Source organism: Sus scrofa, chromosome 5 (assembly GCF_054392235.1).
Source record: "Sus scrofa isolate SSC_HxYL_T2T_F1_AM1 chromosome 5, Sscrofa_HxYL_maternal_Yorkshire_Landrace_v2.0, whole genome shotgun sequence".
NCBI lineage: Eukaryota > Metazoa > Chordata > Mammalia > Artiodactyla > Suidae > Sus > Sus scrofa.
Window position 1 is genome coordinate 75,681,441 of NC_139387.1, and position 26,507 is coordinate 75,707,947.

General features: G+C 48.2%; 1 protein-coding gene across 2 annotated transcripts in view; it reads left to right on the plus strand.

The window, feature by feature from the left end:
* Window positions 1–26,507, plus strand: part of WNT5B (Wnt family member 5B) — a 105,949-nt gene that overhangs the window by 65,421 nt on the left and 14,021 nt on the right. The gene's annotated exons all lie outside the window — the stretch shown is intronic.

Below are 26,507 nucleotides of genomic sequence, written 5' to 3' on the forward strand. Positions count from 1 at the left end.
AAAATATATATATATATATAATAGTGTACATCAGATCATCCCGAACTCCTAATTTATCTCCCTATCCCCTCTGGTGACCATAGTTTGTTTTCTGTGTCTGTGAGTCTCTTTCTGCCACAACGTGGATGGACCCAGGGATTTTCATTCTAAGTGAGGTCAGAAAGAGAAAGACAGAGTTCCTGTTGTGGCACAGCGGAAACAAATCCGACTAGTAACCATGAAATTGAGGGTTCAATCCCTGGCCTCGCTCAGTGGTTTACCCATCCAGCGTTGCTGTGAGCTGTGGTGTAGGTCGCAGAGGCAGCTTGGATCTGGTGTTGCTGAGACTGTGGTGTAGGCCAGCAGCTGTAGCTCCGATCAGACCCCTAGCCTGGGAACCTCCATATGCCGCGGGTGTGGCCCTAAAAAGAAAAAAAGAAAGAAAAAAGAAAAAGAAAGAGAAAGCCAGACACGTACCACATGATAGCACTTACATGTGGAGTCTTAAAGGAGGATATAAATGAACTCAGAACAGAAACAGACCACATATCTGTTTTTACCAAGCGCCGTTTGGCGTTTGTGCGCACAGGTCTTACCTCCAGGCTGCCCAGAGCTTCAGTGCCAAGGGCGGACGGGGCTGCAGGATAGTTTTAACACTCTCATTTCTTTTTTCCAAGGGAAGTAGGCACAGGCCTCAGGACTCACAAGGGCAGAACTCCAGACTGGGACTGCCTGGGTGGACAGCTGGCTGGTCTGCTTTTCCACAGCCTGAGGCCATGTCCCCTCTACTGCTCAAGGTCATTTTTGTCAAGATCCACATAGGATTGTCATATCTTGATAGGTGTTTCCAAGGCAAGGAGGGGCTTAAGGTCGATCCTACTCAGAACTGGTTTGAAACTCCCTCCCTGTCAGGCCTGGAACTCTGCTGTTTGGAGCCTGCCTGGGCCAGCGTGTGAAGGTTATTCCCGACTGGAAAGGTGCTGGCGCTGAGCCAGGCCTTGCTGGAAAGTCCTACTTGGATGAACCAGAGCGTTTACATTTCTTATAGAATGTCAAACCCAGAGGAGTCCTGGGGAGCAGCCCTGGTGCCGAGCTCACAGCCAGGTCCCCTTTGCTGCCAAGAAGATAGGGTTAAAGGTTTAAAAAAATAGCCTGAATCTCACAGGCTAGAAAAGCTCAGTCTAGCCTTGCTGGCGTTAACTCCTCACACACCAGAAAAGACGGCTGGAGATAAAAATCACATCTTTCTCTCACGGGATCTGCCGCTTTCCTGAATGCCTGTTCCTCCCAAAGACGTCACTAACCCCACACACAGCTTCCCCTCTCACGTCGGGGCCTGAAAACAGCATGAGCACCCTGTCTGAACTCTTCCTAAAGTTGGAATAACTTGTCTGTCCTGAGACCTAGAATTCAGTGAGGTTCTTTGTCCGTCATTTACTGCTTATTTTTAAACTTCACGGACCGCTTAAGGCCAAAAAGTTCACGTCACCGACTTAAGTGTCCGTGGCTGCTTTTGACAGGCCAGGATTCCTTGATGTAGCTGGTTGTGGGGGCTGAGCTGTCAACATTTGGGCGTAAGAGGGAAACCCAGAGATTGGACAACGTGTCCCTTTAAAGCTTCAAAGGTGCTGTGTGGACATGTAAGGACAGCGCTGGGCTTTATAAATGGAGAAAATAAGGCAGAGAATGAGAAGTGACCTTCTCAGGGTCATGGGGTCTTTCGGGGAACGCCTCCCGCAGGATTGCCCTTGTATCCATGTTTCAACAAAACTGTGCATCTTGGAAGGATAACCAGCAAAGGCTAGAAAAGCTCAATCTAGCCTTGCTGGTGTTAACCAGGCGTGTGCTCGCTTATGCCACTAGTTGATTAGGATGCTAGTTGATAGAAGCGCAATGGGAGGAAAAGCAGATGCCCTGAACAGGGAGATGGTATGCGTGACTCAAGAGCTTTGGAAAAATACAAACTCTCATCTTTGGGATCCTCTTCTCCTTCTCCTGATTTTATGCCTATAAATGTTAAAAGTTGGGAGTTCCCTGGTGGCGTAGTAACTAAGAATCTGATGTTGTCATAACTGTAGTGGAAGCTGAGGCTTGGATTTGATCCCTGGCCCAGGAACTTCCATATGCCATGGGCCAATAAAAAAATGTTAAAAGTTCGGCATACTTTGGGAGTTCCCGTCATGGCTCAGTGGTTAGCTAACCCCACTAGCATCCAGGAGGACGCAGGTTTGATCTCTGGCCTCGTTGAGTGGGTTAAGGATCCGGCATTGCCGTGAGCTGTGGTGTAGGTTGTAGGCGTGGCTCGGATCCTGCGTTGCTGTGTCTGTGGTATAGGCCGGCAGCTATAGTTCCGATTGGACCCCTGGCCTGGGAACCGCCATATGCCACAGGTGCAGCCCTAAAAAGAAAAAAAAAAAAAAAAAAAAAAAAAAAGACTAAAAAAAAAAAGCTTGGCATACTTTGAAAAATAATGTATAAACTAAGAAGCTGTCCTAGCCAGTAGGGTAGGACATGGATGAGCTGCATTGTGGCCTCAGCAGAGCTCATCTTATGCTTCATGCTGGAAACAGTGCTTCCTTGGGCCATACCCAAGGCCCAACCATCATAATATCCAATATAAACATACCATTTACTAAAAAATGCTACCTTACTATGCCCTGTAAGGTATCAGAAACCCATAGAAAGCTGTGACTACTACATGAATTAATATACTAATATTTTTCTGTGCTATATAGTATAAGATAGGGAATTCTTAAGATTTGAGCATTTCTGCAAACTATTGCATTTAGAATGGATAAGCTGCAAGGTCCTGCTATATAGCACAGGGAACTATATCCATTCTCTTGGATAGAACCTGATGGAAGATAATATGAGAAAAAGAATATATATATGTATGACCTGGTCACTTTGCTCTACAGCAGAAATTAACACAACATTGTGAATCAACTGTACTTGAATTTAAAAATTAATCTCCAAAATATACAAACAACTTATGCAATTCAACAATAAAAAAACAACCCAATTGAAAAATGGGCAGAAGACCCAATGGACATTTCTCCAAAGAAGACATACAGATGACCAACAGGTACAGATGAAGACATACAGATGAAAAAATGCTTAATATCACTAATTATTAGAGAAGTGCAAATCAAAACTACAATGAGGTACCATCTCATACCAGTCAGAATGGCCATCATTAACAAGTCAACAAATAACAAATGCTGGAGGGGGTGTGGAGAAAAAGGAACCCTCCTACTCTGTTGGTGGGCATGTAAATTGGTGAACCACTATGGAGAACAGTATGCAGGTACCTCAGAAAACTAAATATAGAACTAGCATATGACCCAGCAATCCCACTACTGGGCATATATCTGGACAAAACTTTCATTGAAAAAGATACATGCACCCGTATATTCATTGCAGCACTATTTACAATAACCAAGACTTGGAAACAACCTAAATATCCATCAGTAAACGAATGGATTAAGAAGATGTGGTACAGAGTTCCTGTCATAGTGCAGCGGAAACAAATCTGACTAGGAACCATAAGGTTGAGGCTTCGATCCCTGGCCTGACTCAGTGGGTTAAGGATCTGGCATTGCTGTGAGCTGTGGTGAGGCCAGCAGCTGTAACTCCGATTGGATCCCTAGCCTGGGAGCCTCCATATGCCATGGTGTGGCCCTAAAAAAGCAAAAAAAAAAAAAAAAGGTAAGAAAGATGTGGTACATATATCCAATGGAACATTACCCAGACACAAAAAAGACAGACTAATAGCATTTACAGCAACATGGATGGCACTGGAGACTCTCATACTAAGTGAAGTAAGTCAGAAAGAAAAAGACAGATACCATGTGATATCATTTATTTGTGGAATCTAAAATATGAAACAGATGATCCTATTTAAAAACAACAACAACAACAACAACAAAAAACAGATCATGGCCAAGGAGGGCAGACTTGGGGTTACCAAGGGGAAAAGGGGAGAGAGTGTGACGGATGGCCATTGTGGGGGTTTTCTGGATGCAAACTGTTATACTGGGAATGGATGGGCAGTGGGGTTCTACTGTACAGCACAGGGAAATGTGTGTGATGGGGTCACTTTGCTATACAACGGACGTGACGAAACATTGTAATCAACTATACTTTAATAATAATAATCTAAAACATAAAAAATAAAATAAAAATTTAAAAAAGATGAGCATTTCTGAATCCTTGCCCAACCTAAGGAATCCCATGGTTAAAATTAGGTCATCGTCAGTTATTTGTGGCTCTGGGAGAGCTCGTTTGTTCACTTTGGACACATGGATTGTATTCCAAAATGAGAGTTTGTTTCTTTGTTTGTTAGTTTTGTTTTTCTTGTTAAAAATCAGTTTATTTTTTATTCTGTTCATTTAAATTTTAAGACAAAGCTGGAAAAGGAAAAGTTTGAAGACCTGAAAATGATACTACCATTACTGTTTGACCAGGAAAAGCAATGGATTGCAAAAAAAAAAAAAAAAAAAAAATTAAATTGCAGGAAGTTAAGTTTGTGGTGTTGTGCATGATAAAGCACCCAGATTCCATATGAAAGTTAGGTTGCTTCACACCTCTTTCTAAACATGAGGGATGTAAATATGTGGCAGCAGTAGGTTGGAGCCTGAATGTTTTCTTAAGCATTTCTTAGATGTTAGGGATCCTGAAAGAGTAAATGAGCAGAATATTCTGTCCTGGTTGTGTGTCTCCTAGTGCCAGCTGGCAGAATGCTTCCTAGATCCTCTTAGATTGGCCCTCCCGCCACCCCCAGGAGTAAACTATCTCTAAACATCAAAATAAAATCAGCAACAGTGAGAGGACAGCTTGGAAAAGGCCTGTTAGCGCTCCAGCCAGGTGCTATGCCTGCCTTTTTCTGAAGACTTTTTTTTTTTTTTTTTTTTTTTGGTCTTTTTTGTCATTTTAGGGTTGTACTCTCGGCGTATGGAGGTTCCCAGGCTAGGGGTCTAATTGGAGCTGTAGCTGTCGGCCTACACCACAGCCACAGCAACGCCAGATCCTTAACCCACTGAGCAAGGCCAGGGATCGAACCCTCAACCTCATGGTTCCTAGTCGGATTCGTTTCCGCTGCACCGCAACAGGGACTCTTTCCTGAAGCCTTTTTATCAGTTTGGTTTGCTTCATGGTTAAATGAACCTGGATGGGGGTGGTTTCTTGGTGGGCGGGTACGAATGTCAGAACTCATCAGGCTGTGTATTTAAGGTTTGTGCATTTTACTCTATGTATATTTTGCTTCAAAGTTGTTTGGGGCTCAACAGGTCAAGGGGAGTTGACAAGTTGACTTCTGTGTGTACAGATGATCCCAGGTTCTGTTTGTTCAGCAGCAGGCGGATCAGGCAGGTGGAGTTTAGGCAGCAGCCACTGCCCCCAGGAAGCTGTCCCTCCCTCACCTCTGATCGTCACGCCCTTCCCAGGCCTTCCTGCCCAACTGCGCTCTCTGAACCTGGGCTAGGAATTTGGTTTTTCGCTACTCTCCCCCTGCAGGCCTCTGCTCACCCCCATCCTGAAGCCCTGGTACAGTGTATGCAGTTGGTGCTCTTTCCCTTGGTTGATGGAAGGAGAGTGGGAGAGAGAGGGGTAAGGACGCTGGCTTTTAAGACTAGATCAGTGACTCCGAGGTATGGGGAGCACCCGGTGAGGCAGAAGCTGGGACTGAGAACACAGCAGCCATCTCGGGTTTTTGCCTCCATCTTCCAGAATGTTTTCTTAATGTTGGAAAAATGCAATCTTTTTTTTGTCTGCTGCACACTGGTCATGCTGTTCCCCAGGAGTCCGGTCAGGTCACATTATACTTGCTGGGTTCTGCTGTGTGGTTTTCCATGGACTTTTCGGTTGTTGATATTGGCTTTTGAGGGTTGGCTGTGGGTTCCTCCAGACACAAACACGAGCACCTTTTACTGCTGAGCTTTTCCTAGGGGTCCAGCCATCTTAAGCTGAAAGTTGTCATCGAGATATAGGCGCATGTTCCTGTGCATGAGAAGCACAGGCCTTTCTGCCGGGTGCTGCGTACAGCCTCCCTGTGCCGCCAGGAGGGCGAGGAAGCCGAGGTAGAGCTGTGTGCCACCCCTGTTCGCTGGCAGCACTTCAGAGCGTCAGACCCAGCTGCCTTGCCTGTTGCTGCCACCCCAGATGGTGGCATCCCCAAGGGTGAGGCCCTTTGCCGAAAATCAGGAAGGCTCCTGCCTTGTTCTTGCTCCTGCTCATTTGTTCTTGCGTTGAGCTCTGGGGCACTGACTACTGGGCCTTTTCAGCAGAGGGTCCTCGTCAGAATTTCCCTCACTGTTTTCAAAATCTGTTTTTTTATTGGGCTATGACAAATAAACTAAGGACCTTGGTACGAATGTGCGTGTCACCCTTGGGCAGAGGCTATGCTAGCATTGAAGATACGCATGGAAGAAATCAGTCTTCTCTGTATCCAAGTTTCATACCTGCGCTGCTGCAGCAGGCACTTAAATCTGTTGTAAACTAAATTTCGAACTGCTTTTGAAAGCCTGGAGCTCTCTCGTGGTAAAGTGGTTAAGGATTTGGCATTGTCCCTACTGTGGTTGGGTCACTGTGGCTGTGGTGCGGGTTCGGTCTCTGGCCTGGGAACGTCCACATGCTTCGGGGTCCAGCCAAAAAAAAAAAAGAAGAATTAAAAAAGAAAGAGGAGTTTCTGTTGTAGTGCAGTAGAAATGGGTCTGACTGGATCCTTGAGGATGCATATTTGATCCCTGGCCTTGCTGAGTGGTTTAAGGATCCCGTGTTGCTGAGGCTGTGGCATAGGCTGGCAGCTACAGCTCCAATAAGACCCCTAGCCTGGGAACCTCCATATGTGGTGGGTGAGGCCCTAAAAAGCAAAAGAAAGAAAAAGAAAAAGAAAGAAAGCCACAGCGTTGTTTTATTTTGCTGATGGAACCCAGATGTCAGGAGAGAGTTGTTTTTTTCCACCATTTGAACCGCTGCACACGCCCTGTGTCACCTAGACAGAGAGGGTGATGTGGGGACAGGGCTGTGGCCACAGAGCGCACTGAGCTTTGGGAAAGCAGTGGAGCCAAAAACAGCCTCCTGGTTCAAGGCTTCCTCCTTACGTGTGACTGCAGCACCTATCAAGTTACAGGGTTACAGGCTTTCTTTGGCAAAACCCCATTTTTGCACTTGAGTTAGCCAGGCAAAGCGGTGTCTCCCTGGCTGGCAGAGTCTGGGGACCCATCTGCCTCACATGTCCTAAGAGGCATTGTTGTTTCGGGCTCCTCCGGAGGATGTTTATTCATGGAGAAGCAGAAAGAAGCTCCAACAGCCCAGCTGGCTTTCCAGATCTTGGGTGGAATTTGTACCCTTTTTTTTCTTTTTTTTTTTTTTTCCGTTGGATGTGGCTGTCATGGAGAGGGAGTAAGCACGGAGCCCCGCAATGCTAGGCTTTACTGGATTTAAGTACATAATGAAAGGCAGGCACGTGCTCTGGGAGCACAGAACTGAACCAGTTTCCGCTGATGGAGCTGGTGACCGTTCTGGGTGAGATTGTGTGGCCTCCATTACTTGGCCTTCAGCTGTAGGACGCAGGCACTAATGCCCCTCCTTTGGTCCCGCTGCACGTGTTCTACTCTTTAAATGTCCTCAGAAAGAGGAGATGTAGATGGCTAGTAACCATCGAAAAATGTTTGCCCTTGCTAATCAAAGAAATGCAGTTAAGGGAGTTCCTGTTGTGGCTCAACATGTGAAGAACCCAACTGGTATCCATGAGGATGCGGGTTCGATCCCTGGCCTCACTCAGTAGGTTAAGGATCCTACGCTGCCACAAGCTGTGGTGTAGATCACAGATGCGGCTGGGGTCTGGCGTGGCTGTGGCTGTGGTGTAGGCCTTAGCTGAAGCTCTGATTTGTCCCCTAGCCTGGAAACTTCCATATGCCACAGGTGCAGCCCTAAAAAGCGGGAGGGGGGAGAAGAAGAAGAAATGCAGTTAAAAATGAGACGGTATTTTTTGGAGTTCCTGCTGTGGTACAGCGGGATCGGCGCTGTCTCTGTAGGGCCAGAACACAGGTTAGATCCACAGCTATAGTGTAGGTCACAGCTTGGATCTGATCCCTGGCCCACCCCCGCCAAATGAGATAGTATTTTTCACCTATCACAAGAGGAGTTTTTTTTTGTTTGTTGTTTGTTTTCGAATGGCCGCACCCAAGGCAGATGAAAGTTCCCAGGGCCAGGGATTGAATTCGAGCCGCAGCTATGACCTACATGAGGCAACTCCAGATCCTTTAACCCACTGCCCACAGCAGAGCTGTTAATTACATCTTGCTGTAGATGAATAGCTTAATATAGGCTTAAGCTTTTTTTCTTTTTTCCATACCTCCAGGGTGTTGTGCTTTACTGTCTTCGAAATGGACAAAACATCATAGACCTCAGAGAATGGGAATTCAGGCATCATTTCCCCGTTCATTCTCCATCCTTATATGACAGCTGGGCTGGATGCCTCTCTGTTTTTTTGTTTGTTTGTTTGTTTTTGTTTTTGCTTTTTAGGGCTGCACTCTGGGCATATGGAAGTTCCTAGGCTAGGGGTCGAGTGGGGGCTACAGCGGCCAGCCTATGCCACAACCACAGCAACATGGGATCCCAGCCAGATCTGTGACCTACACCACAGCTCACAGCAATGCTGGATCCATGAGCCACTGAATGAGGCCAGGCTCAAACCCGCATCCTCATGGATACTAGTCAGATTCGTTTCCACTTCGCCACAACGGGAGCTCTGCCCCTCTATTTTTAATAGGATGTCAGTTGTTGACATTTCAGTCCCTTCATAGACTTAGTCAACAACTGTGGGAGCAACTACAAATACACACAGTGTTTACAGGCTGAAAGGGGATTTTTAAAAGTCTATAGACGAGTCTAATACAAAGCAGTATAGGGCTGTAAGGGTTTGGGTTAGTTAAGCTAGTCACTAGCTGCTGCCATGAACAAATGCCAGCTGCCAGTTGGCTCTAAAACCATAGAAGTTTATTTCTAGCCCATGTGAAAACCAAAATGCATGTTCCTTCTTGGAAGGCAGTTCCCCAAGTGGCAATTCTGGGACCAGGGCTGCTTCTGTCGGATGAGTCCGGCTTTATTCCTCATTTGAAAGCCCCGTGCTTGTCCGAGTCCAGTTGAGAGACACAGAGGGCCCAGAGCTCTGCTGGTTGGAGGTTTTTACGGGCCAGGCCTGGAAGTCGCCAACATAATTTTTTCTGAAATTTGATGAGGAAGAACAAAGTCCTGTGACCGTCTTAGGACATCTTCGTGCAGGAAAATGTCATCGAGCTGTGTGATCAGCAAGTGAGCTCTGCCCTGAATAGCTTTGAGAGTCCAAAGTGGGAAGACATCACATCTTAGCAAATGCAGAGGTACCCAGGAATGCAGACGTTATTACTAATTATTTCTACCTTTAACTATCATTTTTGTTCACTTTAATAAAGTCAATTTTTTGGCCACGCCCATGGCATGCCGTAGTTCCCAGGCCAGGGATGGAACCTGAGACACAGCAGTGACAACGCCGGATCCTCAACCCAATGCACCACCAGTGAACTCCAGTAAAGGCATTTCTGCTGGCTCATCCTAGGTGTATGAGTACTTCAGGCTGTTTGGGGGATTTTTTGTTTGTTTGTTTTTGTTTTTGCTTTTTAGGGCTGCTCCTGCGGCATGTGGAGATTCCTAGGCTAGGGGTCAAATTGGAGCCACAGCCACAGGCTTACACCACAGCTACAGCAATGCCAGATCTGAGCCGCATCTGCAATCTACACGAACAGCTCACAGCAGCACCGGATCCTTAACCCATTGAGCAAGGCCAGGGATTGAACTTGCAACCTCATGGTTACTAGTCGGATTTGTCTCTACTGCGCCACAATGGAACTCCAGACTGTTTGTATTTTCAGTCCTGGTGGCTTGGATCAAGGACATGTTTGCCAGCTGGCGGGATCCCATGGAGATCAAACCTGCCCCAACCACCTGATGTGGCCTTGAGGTGAGCGTGAAAATCGTGAGCTCTCCCAAAGCCACATGCAGATGTGCTCCCATCAGTGTTCTCTGTTTAGTTCAGCCGTGGTTGGAGGCAAGTGATCTCACAGCCTGTGCTGGTGGTTGGTTCCTGCTCCTGCCTTTTGTCACCGTCCTGACTGCGACTGCGACTGCGTAACGCACAGACCACGCCTCCTTCCTTCCTGCCCACACAGGCGGACAGCGTTCTCCTTCTGCCCCTCACCGTGTTCCCAGCTGGGCTCACAGCCTCCAGACTCTCACTCTGCACTCTATCCAGCAAACATCGCCAGTACAAGATCTGATGTTCTTATCATTTTCAAAATGCTTTGTATGTTTTCAGGTCTCTGTGCCCTTGTCCGGTGAGAGGGTCTTACCCTCCCATCTCCACCTGTGGGAATCCTGTCTGCCTACTGAGGGCCAAGTTCAAAGACCACCTTCATCATGAAACTGCTACTCCTTGGGAATTAATTTGTCTTTCTTAGGACTAATAATTGGGTAACAACTGGATAACAATTGGTACTTCCATTATAACATATCACTGCTGAATCTTGTAATCCAGTAATATTTGCATCGCCCCCACAAGATTATACCAATTTCTCTTCCTCATCTTTGAGTAAGACCCAGTAGATGCTCAATAAGACTTATTGCTCTGAATTGGAGTCACAGAAAGAATTCCATTTGAATTACTTTCTGGCATTCTCACTCAATCTGATCTTATTCCCCTACTGAGTAACGAATACAAAATTGCTAGTCATTTCGTCCTGATAATGGGAAATGACTCCCAACGTCATTACAGGGTCTGCTTTCCCAGGGATGAAGCATAAAGATGAGAAGCAGGGGTTGTCACTGGGAGAGGAATTTTCTCTCCTGGGCTCGTAGGAGGGTGTTGATCCTGGACCACCGGTAAGGTTAGAGGCCCTCATGCACCGGCCTGTGGTATCTTGCACGTTACTTCTGTTATAGCCCTTATTACACTAAATGTAACTAACAGAATTCACATGGAGCTTGTGGTTTGGATGATGGTGGTGGCGTTTGTTTTCTTGCCTGGCTTCCACTCTGGACCAGCTCTGTCTGTGAACAACCTGAGACAATGGAAGTGTCCTGTAACCTGAGCTGTCCCCCACAACAGCTGCGAGCCCCACGTGTATACTGAGCACCTGAAATGTGGCCGCTGCCACTGAGGATGGGAACACTTAACTTCCAGTCACTTTAGCATTAAATAGTCACGGGTGGCCTGTGGCCATCACGTTGGACGGGGTAGCGGTGCCCTGCGCCTGGGAGAGTGACGTCTTATGCATTTCCTGTCCTCTCTGCAAAGGGCTAGGCACTCAGGGGGGCCATAGTAAATGTCTGTGAGTGAACATTTACCAGGTGACTGCGGAATGTGAGGAGCCTGCCGGGTGCCTGCTGTCACCCGCATTCTCTGCAGCCCAAGGAGGCCCCGCAGGCCACACGACCACTGGGCTCAGCCTCTGTCCTTGCAGCCTTCACCCGGCCAGTGGGCAGCCGTGGAGCAATTTAGCAGCAGGACTGGGAGCCCTGTGAAAGGGGCCTGGCGGAGCCATAAAAGAAACAAAAGAATCCCAGTGGGGAGCTGAGAGCCCCTGCAACCTGCCCAGGCTGGATGTGGGTGATCCTGCTTTTTCCGGAGGCAGCTGCAGGAGTCATTTATTTCCCCAAACCAGAACCTTTGAGACCCACAGGTCTGACCTGAAGGCCCCTGGTTTGACTCTAGTTTTGGGGAGGAAATGTGGGTGTGGATGCTGGCAAGGGGAGAAGAGGAGGGGGCGCCTGGCCAAGATGTTCTCTGGGTGGGGAAGGAAGTGGGGGGTTCCTGCTGAGGCTGAGCATTTTCTGCCTCCTGTTTTCCTTAGAAGGATGCTTGGCACCTCCTCTCCCTGAGGACCTATTTCTTCCGCAGCACAGTCTAAGGGCCAGTCTGAACCAGGGGACCAGGCAGGCCACATCACCTAGAGCTACTGGCTTCCTCCCAGTACCAGCCGGGGCTCATGTCGCAGGGGCTGTCGGTCCTGGGACAGTCAGCTGCCGGCCTCTCTTCTGCTCTGCGTGGGAGCCTCTGGCCGGCTCTTCCCTGGCCGTGTCCCCTGGGCCCAGCTGCTGAAGCAGAGGCCCAGGTGCCCAGCATCACCATTCAGGCCCTGTGGATCCAGCTGCTGCTTGTGCTTACGCTCTGCTTTTCACTGCAATCAATATTTCCCGCTTGTTTATAAAAATGAAATAACTACCTTGTTTTTCCAAATGGAAAAATTGTCCATTTTTGGAGCAGAAGGTTAGCAGCTTCGGTAGATTTTAGGAGAGGAAAAAGACCAGAATAAGGTGAGGCAATAACTTATCCAAGGTCTCTGTTTCTGGGATGGAATTCAGAATTGTTTAGGAAAAAAAAGAGCCAGTATGTAACTGCTTTCAGAAAACCTGCTATGTGTAAATCCAGATTTGTAGATAGTTCAGAATGATTATTCATGTGGTGAAATGACTATTATGTGCAGCGCATATAACATAAAGATAAGATGATACATACAGTAGGGTTCCTTTAAATTCAGAATAGCATACTTAAAAGTCTTTATGAACCTGACAAGCAAAGTGAATGTGTGAAGCAGTCAGGAGAGAGGCAATAGAGAGTGGTGAGAGTTTGGAAAATTAGAGAACCTGTGTGCTCCTTCCCCACTCACGAGGCATTCCCATTCCAAAAACATAAAATCCTTCTGTTAGCCAAAGAGATTTGGTTGTCTGGCAGTTGGTGATTCCTGGGTTTTTTAAATAGTAAGATTTCCCAAGGTCCTTAAAAACTATGCTTCAGTTTGCAAAGACCAGAACACATTTACTTGGTAACATGAGATAAATAATTTAATTTTTTTTTTTTTTTTGTCTTTTTAGAGCCGCACCCATGGCATATGGATATTCCCAGGCTAGGGGTCGAATAGGAGCTGTAGCTGTTGGCCTACACCACAGCCACAGCAACACGGGATCTAAGCTGTGTCTGTGACCTGCACCACTGCTCACGGCAAGGCCAGGGATTGAACCTGCGTCCTCATGGATACCAGTCAGGTTTGTTAACCACTGAGCCACGATGGGAACTCCACCATTTTAATTCTTTTTTTTTTTTTTAACACATTTTTATTTATTTATTTATTTATTTATTTTATTTTTTGTCTTTTTGCTATTTCTTTGGGCTGCTCCCGTGGCATATGGAGGTTCCCAGGCTAGGGGTCGAATCGGAGCTGTAGCCACCGGCCTACGCAAGAGCCACAGCAACTCGGGATCCGAGCCGCATCTGCGACCTACACCACAGCTCACGGCAACGCCGGATCGTTAACCCACTGAGCAAGGGCAGGGATCGAACCCGCAACCTCATGGTTCCTAGTCAGATTCATTAACCACTGCGCCACGACGGGAATTCCCACCATTTTAATTCTGATCAGCCCATGCATGGCATGGAGAGAGGTCATCAGCCTGTCCGTGATAGGGATCCAGAACTCCACTTATTTGTTTAATTCATTGTATCCAAACCAAGTAGGTGGCACTTGCCCAGGTAAATGTTTTCCTGGAGTAGCAGCCCCAGTGAAAGCAGATGATGGGAGAAAGGTGGGAGCACCCAGGCAGCCTCCCCTCCTCTCCCCAACTCCCCTGAAGACAGAATCCACAACCATTGCTGCCAGGCTCCTAAATAACTTCCTGTGCCACACTCACCTCTGGCCATGTGTTTGTACCTTCTTTTCTAGAGCATCTTTTAAAATTAATTTATCAGGATTCAGAAGAAGGGAAAATTCCTCTTATCTTCCGATGGGCTTTTGCTTGGTACCCGAGGAGAAAACGCTGCTCTCCCAAGTGAGACGAGGAGTCAGTAGGGACCTGCCCCTCTGGGAACCGCACAGGGGTCTGGGGACTTGCCCTCTGCCTACTCTGTGGGATGCGCTCCAGCAGGTACAGGGGGCATCTTCACCCTTCCTGAAGTGCTGGAACCGACCTAGAGTCTGGGGAACCACGCTTGTCTGAAACATCACTAAGCAGAGTTTAGTGAGGTGGTCTCAGGATCCATTTCTTTTTCTTTTTCTTTTTTTCATTTTTTAAAGTTTTATTGAAGTATAGTTGATTTGCGAAGTTGATCATTTCTGCTATACAGCATAGTGATTCAATTATACACATACACACATCCATTCTCTTTCAGATTCTTTTCCCACATAGATCATCACAGAATATTGGAGAGAGGTCTGTGCTATACAGCAGGTCCCCATTGGCCAATCATTCCATATACCTCAGTGTGCATATGCCAGTCCTAAACCCCCAGTCCATCCTTCCCCACCACCTGCCCCCTTTGGTAACCATAAGTTTTTCAAAGTCTATGAGTCTGTTTCTGTTCTGGAAATCAGTTCATTTATATCCTTTTTTAAATTTTTAAATTTTTTTTTTTTTTGTCTTTTTGCTATTTCTTGGGCCGCTCCCGTGGCATACGGAGGTTCCCAGCCCAGGGGTCGAATCGGAGCTGTAGTTGCTGGCCTACGCCAGAGCCACAGCAACGCAGGATCCAAGCCGCATCTGCGGCCTACACCACAGCTCATGGCAACGCCAGATCCTTAACCCACTGAGCAAGGGCAAGGATCAAACCCGCAACCTCATGGTTCCTAGTCGGATTCGTTAACCGCTGTGCCACGATGGGAAATCCTATATCCTTTTTTTTAGATTCCACATGTAAGTGATATCATATGATGTTTGTCTTTCACTGTCTGACTGACTTCATTTAGTATGAGAATCTCTAGATCCATCCATGTTGCTACAGATGGCATTATTCCATCCTTTTTTATGGCTGAGTAATATTCCATTGTATATATGTACCACATATATCAATTCCTCTGTCCATGGACAATTAGGTTGCTTCCATTCAGATCTGTTTCTGCGTGCCAGCTGCCCTGCAGGGCGATTAAGGTGGGAGGGTTGTCACTGAGAATGAGGGACACATTTCTGGAGAATTTTGCCTTCCTCCAAAAGGCCAGAATTAAAAATCTCATCACTCCTCTACCCCTTCACATCATCCTCAGCATGACTCCTCCTGCAAGGGAGAGACACAGTGAGGAAGGACAGAGTTTTGGGGGAGATCAGGCTCCCAAAGAGCTGCACAGAGTATTGTGGTGGAGGAGGAGGGGGAAGGTGGAGGGGAAGACAGAGAGGGGAGAGGAGGATGGAGAGGGGAGGGGAGGACGGAGGGGGGAGGGGGAGGAGGAAGGGGAGGGGGAGGAGGAAGGGGAGGGGGAGGTTTTGCCAGGTCCTGGTTTGTTGGAATTAGTGGGGAAGAAGAAATTGCGGCCCAGCTCCTGCAGTTTCATGACTGGCTGGTCCAGGCCTGGCTCTCATGTGAGGAAGGAACCCACATGATTTGCATGGAACCCCCTGAGCCCCACTCATGGCCAGCCCCACCTGCCCTCAAGCAGGCTGTCTCTGTACCTACATTTTCCAATATTCATTTAAGGCAGACATTTCTTTTCAAGTATGAAGACCCTTTTATTTAAGCAAAAAATAAGGTCATGTGCTCTCATGAGACTACAGTTATATTTTCCACTGAGATAATACATAAAGATTCCCTCAGGAGTTCCCTAGTAGCACAGTGGGTTAAGGATCTGGCATGGTCCCTATTGTGCCTCAGGTCACTGCTGTGGCACAGGTTTGATCCCTGGCCCAGGAAAGTCCATATGCTGTGAGACAGCCAAAAAAAAAAAAAACACACACACACAGACACACACATACATATATTTGCACATACTATATATATTATATATATATACATAATATGTATGTATATACATATATATATATCTTGTGTTGAAAACAACAGATATTATATGATATCATGTATATGTGGAATCCAAAAAAAAGTACAAGTGAACTTATTTATAAAACAGAAACAGGAGTTCCCATCGTGGCACAGTGGTTAACGAATCCGACTAGGAACCATGAGGTTGCGGGTTCGATCCTTGCCCTTGCTCAGTGGGTTAACGATCCGGCGTTGCCATGAGCTGTGGTGTAGGTTGCAGATGCGGCTCAGATCCTGCGTTGCTGTGGCTCTGGCGTAGACTGGCAGCTACAGCTCTGATTCGACGCCTGGGCTGGGAACCTCCATATGCCACGGGAGCGGCCCAAGAAATGGCAAAAAGACAAAAAAAAGACAAAAAAAAACAGAAACAGACTCACAGACATAGAAGACAAACTTATGGTTACCAAAGGGGAGGTGGGGGGAGGGGTACATTGGGCGTATGGGATTAACAGATACACACTACTACGTATAAAATAGACAAGCGGGAGTTCCCGTCGTGGCGCAGTGGTTAACGAATCCCACTAGGAACCATGAGGTTGCGGGTTCCATCCCTGCCCTTGCTCAGCGGGTTAACGATCCGGCGTTGCCGTGAGCTGTGGTGTAGGTTGCAGATGCGGCTCGGATCCTGCATTGCTGTGGCTCTGGCGTAGGCCGGAGGCTACAGCTCCGATTCGACCCCTAGCATGGGAACCTCCATATGCCGCAGGAGCGGCCCAAAGAAATAGCAAAAAGACCAAAAGATATATCTTTTAATAACCTATAATGGAAAAGAACCCCCCAAAATATATGCATAAAACCAAATGACTTTGCTGTACACCAGAAACTAATACAATATTAGAACTCAACTGTACTTGATTTATGAAAAAAAAATTTTTGTCGTGTAAGGGAACTAGGCAGAAAAGTGCATGGAGCATATATACCTAACTTTTTTTTTTTTTTTCCATTATAGCTGGTTTATAGTGTCAATTTTCTTCTGTACAACAAGGTGACCCAGTCACACATACATGTATACCTTCTTTTTTCTCACATTATCATGTTCCATCAAAAGTGACCAGACATAGTTCCCAGTGCTATACAGCAGGATCCCATTGCTTATCCACTCCAAAGGCAATAGTTTGCATCTATTAACCCCAAATTTTCAGTCCATCCCACTCCCTCTCCCTCCCCCTTGGCAACCACAAGTCTGTTCTCCATGTCCATGATTTTTTTTCTGTGGAAAGGTTCACTTGTGCCATATATTAGATTCCGGATATGTGATATCATATGGTATTTGTCTTTCTCTTTCTGACTTACTTCACTTATTTCATGTTGCTGCTAATGGCATTATTTTGTTCTTTTTTATGACTGAGTAGTATTCCATTATGTATATATACCACATCTTCTGAATCCAATCATCTGTCAATGGACATTTAATTTGTTTCCATGTCTTGGCTATTGTGAATAGTGCTGCAATGAACATACGGGTAGATGTGTCTTTCTCAAGGAAAGTTTGGCCCAGATATATGCCCAAGAGAGGGATTGCTGGGTCATATGCTAGTTCTATGTGTAGTTTTCCAAGGTACCTCCTTACTGTTTTCCATGGTGGTTGTACCAATTTACATTCCCACCAACAGTGCAGGAGGATTCCCTTTTCTCCACACCCTCTCCAGCATTTGTTATTTGTGGACTTATTAATGACGGCTATTCTGCCTGGTATGAGGTGGGACCTCATAGTAGTTTTGATTTGCATTTCTCTAATAATCAGTGATGTTGAGCGTTTTTTCATGTGCTTGTTGGCTTGATTTGGATAAATGTCTATTCAGGTCTTTTGCCCATTTTTCCATTGGGTTGTTTGTTTTTTGGCCATTGAGTTGTATGTGTTATTTGTATATTTTAGAGATTAAGCCCTTGTCAGTTGCATCATTTGAAACTATTTTCTCCCATTCTGGAAGTTGTCTTTTTGGTTTTTTAATGGTTTCCTTTGCTGTGCTAAAGCTTGTCAGTTTGATTAGGCCCCATTGCTTTATTTTTGCTTTTATTTCAGTTGCTTTGGGAGACTGACCTGAGAAAACATTTGTAAGGTTGATGTCAGAGAATGTTTTGCCTATGTTCTCTTCTAGGAGTTTGATGGTGTCTTGTCTCACGTTTAAGTCTTTAAGCCATTCTGAGTTTATTTTTGTGCATGGTGTGAGGGTATGTTCCAGCTTCAATGATTTGCATGTGGCTGTCCAGGTTTCCCAGCACCACTTGCTGAAAGGATATATACCTAACTTAATAAATCATTATAAAGTGAACTGTTACATTGCCCTTACCCAGCTTGGACATAGAACCCTGCTGCTCCCCAGAAGCTCCCTTATGTCGCTTCGTCATCATGAGCCCTCCTTCCACCCTGGAGGAAACGCCAGTCCTGGTGTTCACAGTCATCATTTCCTTGCATTTCTTTATGGTTTAACCACCCCTGTGCGGATCCCTCCACAATATAGTTTTGCTATGAAGGGCATTGGTTTACATGTGCCTTGGTGACTTGCTTCTCCCCTACGTTACATCTGTAAGGTTCATGCATGCTGTTCATCCGTCTTCATATCTGCCTACTACCTCATTGCTCTCACATATCACAGTTATAATTGTCGGTCCATCCGTTGCTGATGGGCACGTGTGTTATCTCCAGTTCGAGGCTGTTCTGTTCTTGCCCTGATGTGCACATGGACAGATTCCTCCAGAAGAGTGGAGTTGCTGTGTCTTCAGAAACACTTTTTAAAAATATAGCAGCTTTTTGAGGTATAACTCACATATCATATAGGTCACCCATTTAAAGCGTACAATTCAATGGTTTTAATTCCTAGAGTAGTGAACTGTCACCACAATCATCAGTAACACTTTAAAGTAAATTCGTATTTTCTCAATTACAAGGCTCTACAGATATGTAGTCTGGCAGAGTGGAATTAGGTGGACATATTTATTCATTCTGGAGATAGTGCTTGTCTGCATGGTCTGTGGTTCTGTGGCCTCCAGAGGTCTTTAGCCGCAGGGGAGGTACCATTAGCTGCAGGCATTGCATGAAAAAATTTGCCATTCAGATACATACGTACAGGAGTTCCGTCGTGGCACGGTGGTTAACGAATCTGACTAGGAACCATGAGGTTTCGGGTGTGATCCCTGGCCTTGCTCAGTGGGTTAAGGATCTGGTGTTGCCGTGAGCTGTGGTGTAGGTTGCAGATGCGGCTTGGATCCCGCGTTGCTGTGGCTCTGGTGTAGGCTGGAGGCTACGACTGTGATCGACCCCTAGCCTGGGAACCTCCATATGCCGCAGAAGCGGCCCTAGAAATGGCAAAAAGACAAAAAATAAATAAAAATAAAATATGTACGTACATAGAGTTCCTGCTATGGTGCAGGGAGTTAAAGATGCAGTATTGCTGCAGCTGTGGCAAAGGTCACAGCTCTGGCTCAGATTCCATCCCTGGCCGGGGAACTTCTATATGCCGCCGGTATGGCCGAAAAACCCCACAACACATATAAACATACATATATATGTTACTTGAAAGACTTTATGCTTTAATTCACCGTGTATAACTCTGGATGATTCTATAACAGTGCTTCCCACATTTTCTTGGGCATCAGAACCACCTGGAGTGTTTGTTCAAACAGATTGCTTGGTACCACGCTCAGAGTTTCAGTTTCAGTAGCTCTGGGTGGGGCTTGAGAATATCTGTATCTCATCAGTTTCCAAGTGGTACTGATACTGTTAGTTGAGGACCATACTTTGAGAAACCCTGGAAATGGGAGAACTGTGTGTGGAAGCAATTCATTCAATCATTCGATGGATGAATGGAGGGGGAGTGGGTGTATAAGACACATTTTGTTGAGGGGGGAGAGGGTAGTTAGCAGGCTCTTTTTTTTTTTTTTTTTTTTTTGCTTTTTAGGGCCACACCTGTGGCATATGGAAGTTCCCAGGCTAGGGGGTCTAACAGGAGCTACAGCTGCTGGCCTATGCCACAGCTGCAGCAACGCAGGGTCAGAGCTGGTCTGTGACCTACACCACAGCTCATGGCAATACCGGATTCTTAACCTACTGAGCAGTGCCAGGGATTGAACCCAAAACCTCATGGTTACTAGTCAGATTCGTTTCTGCTGCGCCACAACGGGAACTCCAGCAGACTCTTGCAGTAGTTCAGAGGATGGAGAGCTGGGATGCAGGTTTGATCCCTGGCCCAGCACCGTAGGTTAAGGATCTGGCATTGTTGCAGCTGTGGCTGGGATCTGATCCCTGACCCGGGAGCTCCATATGCCAAGGGGTGGCCAAAATAGAAAATAAATAAATAAATTAATAAATAGTATTATGGAGTCACAATCAAGACGCCCTGACAATTGCTCTGACATGGAGGGTACAGGTGAGGGAGGAGTCAAAAGGACACCAGGATTTCAGGCCTGGATCCAGGAGGAGAATTGGAGGCAAGAATGCAAGGAAAAAGTGGAACCTATCAGGAGGCAATACCTGCACTTGGCTCTCTTAGGAGACTGACTCACCCATCATTTCATGATCAAAAGGTGGCTCATCCCCTGAGAAACTAGAAGCCTGTGATCCTGGTGGTTTCCCTGGACCATGGCTGTTGGATGCTCAGCGGGGATTCAATAGCAGATTTCAGAGGGACTCTTATATTTAACAAACAGAAATGGTTCTGGGAACATTGGCAAGGATCAAGCCCCCCTTTATTGCAGCACCTCTCTTCCCCTTCCCAAAGCACCTTGAAGTTTTCTTCTTGACCCAACCCCATCTTACGTGCCATCCTTCTTGCTCTGTCCCTCCTATTTAAGGCCGCTCTCCAACCCGACATCCTGACGTGGTCGCCGGCTTGGACTCCTCCATCCTGCCTCTCGTAGGTTTCTCAGGTCCCCTGCTGGACCAGAGCTCGTCAGGAGCAGCATCTTACACGTCTCCACTTAGCACATGACAAACGCCTCAGAAGCAGAACGGTGCTCAAAGTCTGCAGGGAAAAGGTGGAGACAAGGCTGGGACCTGGAATCTCTAAAATCCCAATCAGCAGCCCAGACTCTCTTCCCTCCGCCTGGCTGGGCTTTCCCATCTCAACATAAACAGAAACACCAGCTCTTTAAAACGATCACTCTATTTTTTTGTGCATCACTCACACTTCAATTTAAAAAATTATTCTGTTTTAATTTCTCCAGCTTTAAACAGCCTGACCTGTTCTCAACCCATGTATCATTTGGCTGGGGGAAAGTCTGGCTTTTTTCTTTCTCAAGGCTGTGTGTGTGTGTGTGTGTGTGTGTGTGTGTGTGTTTATACTAGTCACTCTGCAGTCAGCCTGTCTCTTACAAGCACTGCTTTGGAGGTATTTCCCACAAAGCAGCCTTGGCAAGAGGCTGTGTTTGAGGAAGAGGGCAAAGGTCTCCATCCCAAGCCAGGGTCTGCCGTATAGGTGCTGTAGGACAGAGCTACCTGGCCTCTCTATATCTTATCTCCCTGTGGGTTCCCCGTTCAAAGAGAGGATAAAAATGGTACATACTAGAGTTCCCATCATGGCATAGCGGAAACGAATCTGACTAGGAACCATGAGGTTGTGAGTTCGAGCTGTGGCCTCGCTCAGTGGGTTAAGGATCCGGCGTTGCCGTGAGCTGTAGGCTGCAGATGTGGCTCGGATCTGGTGTTGCTGTGGTCTGTGGCTGTGGTGTAGGCCGGCAGCTGTAGCTCCAATTTGACCCTTAGCCTGGGAACCTCCATATGCCTCGGGGTGCGGCCCTAAAAAGAAAAAAAAAAAGGCGCATACTGTAGAGTTTTAGTGAAGGTGAAATGAGGAAAAAATAGAAGTAAAACGTTTGGTTCAGTGCATGTAGAAGGGGTTTAATAAATGCTCAGTGCTCTTCTCTGTTGTCATTGGTCATCAACCAAGTGCTGATGGTTGTCATCTAGTGTAAATACAGGGCAAGAAGGGCAATGTGTCTGTACCTTTGGGAGACGATGGGACTGCTGGAGAAGCAGGAAACACACACAGCTCCAGCAGCGGGTGCGGGCTCCACAGCGGTGTCCTCTACGTGATAAGGAAATGCCCAGTCAGTGGAAAGAGCTTCCTGGCCTTGGATTAGTTTTGAAGGCAGCTCTGGGGAGGAAGTGACCCTTGAGTGTGGACCTGAGAGCCCTTTGAGGTTTGGGTTGCTTGGGACCAGAGATCTTCCCCAGGAAGTGGATCAAGATGAGGTCTGAGGGGGAGGCAGGGCTTGATCTGGGAGCAGGAGGAGACTGGAAAAGAAATCCCGTGGTGTGCTGGGAGTTCCCGTCATGGCTCAGTGGTTAACGAATCCGTCTAGGAACCATGAGGTTGCAGGTTCGATCCCTGCCCTTGCTCAGTGGGTTAACGATCTGGCATTGCCGTGAGCTGTGGTGTGGGTCACAGACGTGGCTCGGATCTGGCATTGCCGTGGCTGTGGCGTAGGCCGGTAGCTGCAGCTCCAATTAGACCCCTGGCCTGGGAACCTCCATATGCCGCAGAAGTGGCCCTAGAAATGGCAAAATGACCAAAGGAAAAAAAAAAAAAAAAAAGACATCCAGTGGTGTGAACTTCATAAAAGAAGGGAGGCAGGATGAAGCCAGGTTGGGAAGTTTGCGGGTGCAAGGACGGGGAGCCTCCATGGCCATGAGTGTAGGGGGGTGCTGATATTATGTGCACGGTTAGCCCTGTAGGAAAGCTGGTGTGGGAGCCCAGTGGATTAGACTGCAGAGAGCACTTACTGAGAAATGGAGGAGGCCAAGGACCTGCGTTTCAGGAGGTGTTGTCAGGTGTTCTGAGGTCCACGAGGAGCCTTTCTCCACAGTGATGGAAGTGGAGCGGTGGGGGTGGGAAGGCTCAGGACGGCAGCTCTGGTACCCCCCTCCCCTCCCCTCCCTCATCCTTCCCCCACCCAGAGAAATCCTGGCACCTAGGGCAGCACTTGGACAGCAGCTGGGAGTTCACGCAGGGACTTTCCCTTCCCGAGGGCTGAGGTCATCCACCTGCTGTGCCAGGACTGCTAACAAAATTGCACATATGTCTGGGGAGTTCCCATTGTGGTGCAGTGGTTAACGAATCCGACTAGGAACCATGAGGTTGTGGGTTCGGTCCCTGCCCTTGCTCAGTGGGTTAACGATCCGGCGTTGCCATGAGCTGTGGTGTAGGTTGCAGATGCGGCTCGGATCCCGCGTTGCTGTGGCTCTGGCGTAGGCCGGTGGCTACAGCTCCGATTCAACCCCTAGCCTGGGAACCTCCATATGCCGCGGGAGCGGCCCAAGAAATAGCAACAACAACAACAACAACAACAAAGACAAAAGACAAAAAAAAAAAAAAAAAAAATTGCACATATGTCTGAATTACACAGCCATGGCTCCTCCTTGGGTCTCAGGGTAAGAGGGGGACCCTAGAGATCTCGGAAAGACTCCTTGCAGGTGCTCTTTCTTGGTAGGTTTCCAGGGGTGCCTGTTTGGGGCGGGGGCAGGTATGGGCAGTGACACTACTTCCTGGGGTACTGGAAAGCTGCTTGAGTCCTCAGGCTCTAGGGGAGGCCAGTCTTGAGCACCCAGTGGCTGTTTTGTGAACTGCCAATGACTTTGGCAAGCACCTGTCCTGTGGGTTGGGGTTTCTATGGCCTCGCTGCTCTGGTGTGTGGACAGCTCAGAGACTCCCCTTCAAGGGCGGAGATGCTGGGGTTGGTAACTTGGTGGGCACAGTCTCGAAAGGAGTGAAAACTGGTGACCAAGTCTAGCCAGGAAAAGTCTCAGTTCAAATCTGTGCCCCTTTGATTGTGAAAATAAGTGGTGTCAGTAAGGACCCTGCACGTTCACAGAGGGGCCTGAGTGCAGCAGGGCGATCCCCTTGCCACCTCCCGTCTGTCTGCTCAGTGGTTTGGGGGGAGGTCCCCCCAAGGACTCTAACAAGGTAAACTACCTTTCTTATCCTCCATGCTGGTCCCCACTTGATGTTTCCTGGAGGTTCCCTGGGTCTGACATGTCATGTACTAATTTGTTCATTGCTGTATCTCTGGCGCTTAGAGCCATAAATATGTGGCACATACCAGGCTCCCAGTGCACATTCAATTGACTGTTTTGAATGAACGAATGAATGAATGAATGAGGCAGGAGGGCAGCACAGGTGTCTGATCAGCTGGAGGGGTCCTGATTGAGAATGCTGTATCCTCCCCTCTGCCCCCACCACCCCAAGAGGAACCTTGGGCCCCTCCTACTTAACTGTGTTCTGTCCCAAGTGGAGGCATGACGTTACCAATGAGACCAGTGGCCACCACTCACCTTCCCTGGCCCAGCCCAGCTCCAGGAAAGCAGAGGAGACAGAGGGCTGCTATGACTGCGGGGGGTGGGGAGGGGGGTGCATGTCACACGTCTGCAGGACAGCGTGCACCCTGAGGGCTGCTGTATGTGTGTTTTGGGGGGAAATGTTCAATTTCAGGTGCCACACATCTGGAAGGCAGCCGAAGAAGCCACCACATGTGCCAGGGTCTTTGTTTTCTTTTTCTTTTTTTTTTTCTTTTTTTTTTTTTTTTTGTCTTTAGGGCTATACCCATGGCACATGGAAGTTCCCAGGCTAGGGGTTGAATAGGAGCTGTAGCTGCAGGCCTACGCCACAGCCACAGCAATGTGGGATCTGAGCCACGTCTGTGACCTATACCACAGCTCACGGCAATGCAGGATCCCTAACCCACTGACCAAGGCTGGGGACTGAACCCTCATCCTCATGGATACTGGTCAGGTTTGTTAACTGCTGAGCCACAGCAGAAACTCCTTTTTCTTTTTTTTTTAAGTTTTTATTTTTATTTATTTGTTTTTTTGTTTTGGTTTTGTTTTGGCTGCACCCGAGGCATGTGAGGTTCCCGGGCCAGAGATCCAACCAGAACCACAGCAGTGACAACACCGGAACCTTAACCATTAGCCCATCAGGGAACACCCTCTTTTTTAAGGGCTTTATTTTGTGTGTCTTTTTAGGGCCGCACCTGCAGCTTATGGAGGTTCCCAGGCTAGGGGTCTAATCAGAGCTACAGCTCCCGGCCTATGCCACAGCCACAGCAATGCCAGATCCGAGCTGCATCTGCTACCTACACCACAGCTTATGGCAAAACTGGATCCTTAACCCACTGAGGGAGGCCAGGGATCGGATCCCCCATCTTCATGGATACTAGTCGGGTTTATTTCCGCTGCGCCACAACTGGAACCCCTTTAAGTTTTTGAAATACATTTTTTTTTCTAACGTGCTGAGAGTTTGCTGGAAAGCACAGGGTGGTAGGAACAGCTGCTGGGGTGATTCCGCCTGGGCCGATGTTTATGAGGCAGGATTAACGGCTCTGGGGAAGTCTGGCCCTAGCACCTATCACCAGGGTCAGAGGCGCACTGACTGCTGTCCTGGGAAACAGAGGCCCCAGCCTGGCCTCCGGTGAACCTGGGCCTGGTAGAGCCAAAGAGGTTTCATGGGGGCCGGTGAGAGGAGAGCTGGAGAGAGGGGGACACAGGGATAAGCAGTGTCACCAGGTGGGGAAGACCTCAGCTCTCTCGGGGCAGGGCGGGGGGCGGGGGGCAGTGAACCCGGGAGGAGGGTGGCTCTTCAGGCCCCAAGAAGGGCTAGTAGTGGAGTTTCGGGTGTTTGGACAAGGAAGCCCTTTGAAGCTTTTCTCCCGGCCTCCCCGCCTGGCCCTGGTCCCCTCCCCTCCATAAAGCCATTAGCTCCTGGTGCCAGCCCTATCTCTGCTCCATCTCTGGTCCCAGGCGCATTCACAGCCCTTCTGCCCTGGGGGACGGGAGGATTTATTAGGGGGGGTTGGGGGAGGGTGCTCTTCAGAGGAGGAGAGGTCTGTTAGGAAAGCGGGGTGTGGGGAGGCCGGGTCATTTCCGAGCTGGCTCTGCATGACAAAGGGGCAGGGGCGAGTCCCTGCTTTGATGTTCCCCTGGCGGCCCCACACACCTGCCTGTTGGTGCCCCCGCCCCAGCTGAGACCTCCCGAAGAAAAGCCTAAGGGGGTGGGGACAGCTGTGGCCCAGCTCCCCCAGCCCTGCTCGGGTACCTTCCTCTCTTGGTGGACCGGGACAGAAATACCTCCTAGGCTGATGACCCAGAGCCCCTGCCGCCCCCCCCTTCCCGGAAGGCCAGGAGGCCCTGCACTGCGTGGTGAGATGGGGGGCTCTCGGAGCGGGTGTTGCCTGAAGGTTGGGTGCTGAAGCCTGAGGGATGGAGACGCCTTGGGGGCTTGGGTCATACCCTGGGTGGGGGCTCAGGGAGGAGCGAGGGGGGTGCCTTTCCAGAGACTTGCTCCAGGGTCATCTGAATTTAAGGGCTTCAGGAAAGCTGTTCTCTGGACGGGCTGATGTGAGCGTAGCAGAGCCTTGGTTGCTCTAGGGTGCTGGGGACCCTGGGGGAGGCATGGGTCACGGGGGATGTTGCGGGGGGGTGGGGCGCAGATGCCGCAGGCACAACTCGGGTCGGCTTTTCCGTTTCTCAGAGGAGTTGCCTTGAGAAAGTGGAGAGCCCTCCCCTTGTCCTGCTGTGTGTCCTGGTAAACAGGGCTGGGATGTTGAAAATGTGTTTAGAGAGAGAGCGGGGTGCAGATTGAGAGGGAAGGTTCCTGCAGGGGGTGGGGTGCTCTAGGTAAATCAACTTGCCAGTTGCTTTCAGCTCCACATAAGAGAGCTGGTGGTCAGACAGATACCGCCCCAGGAAGAGTGGGCA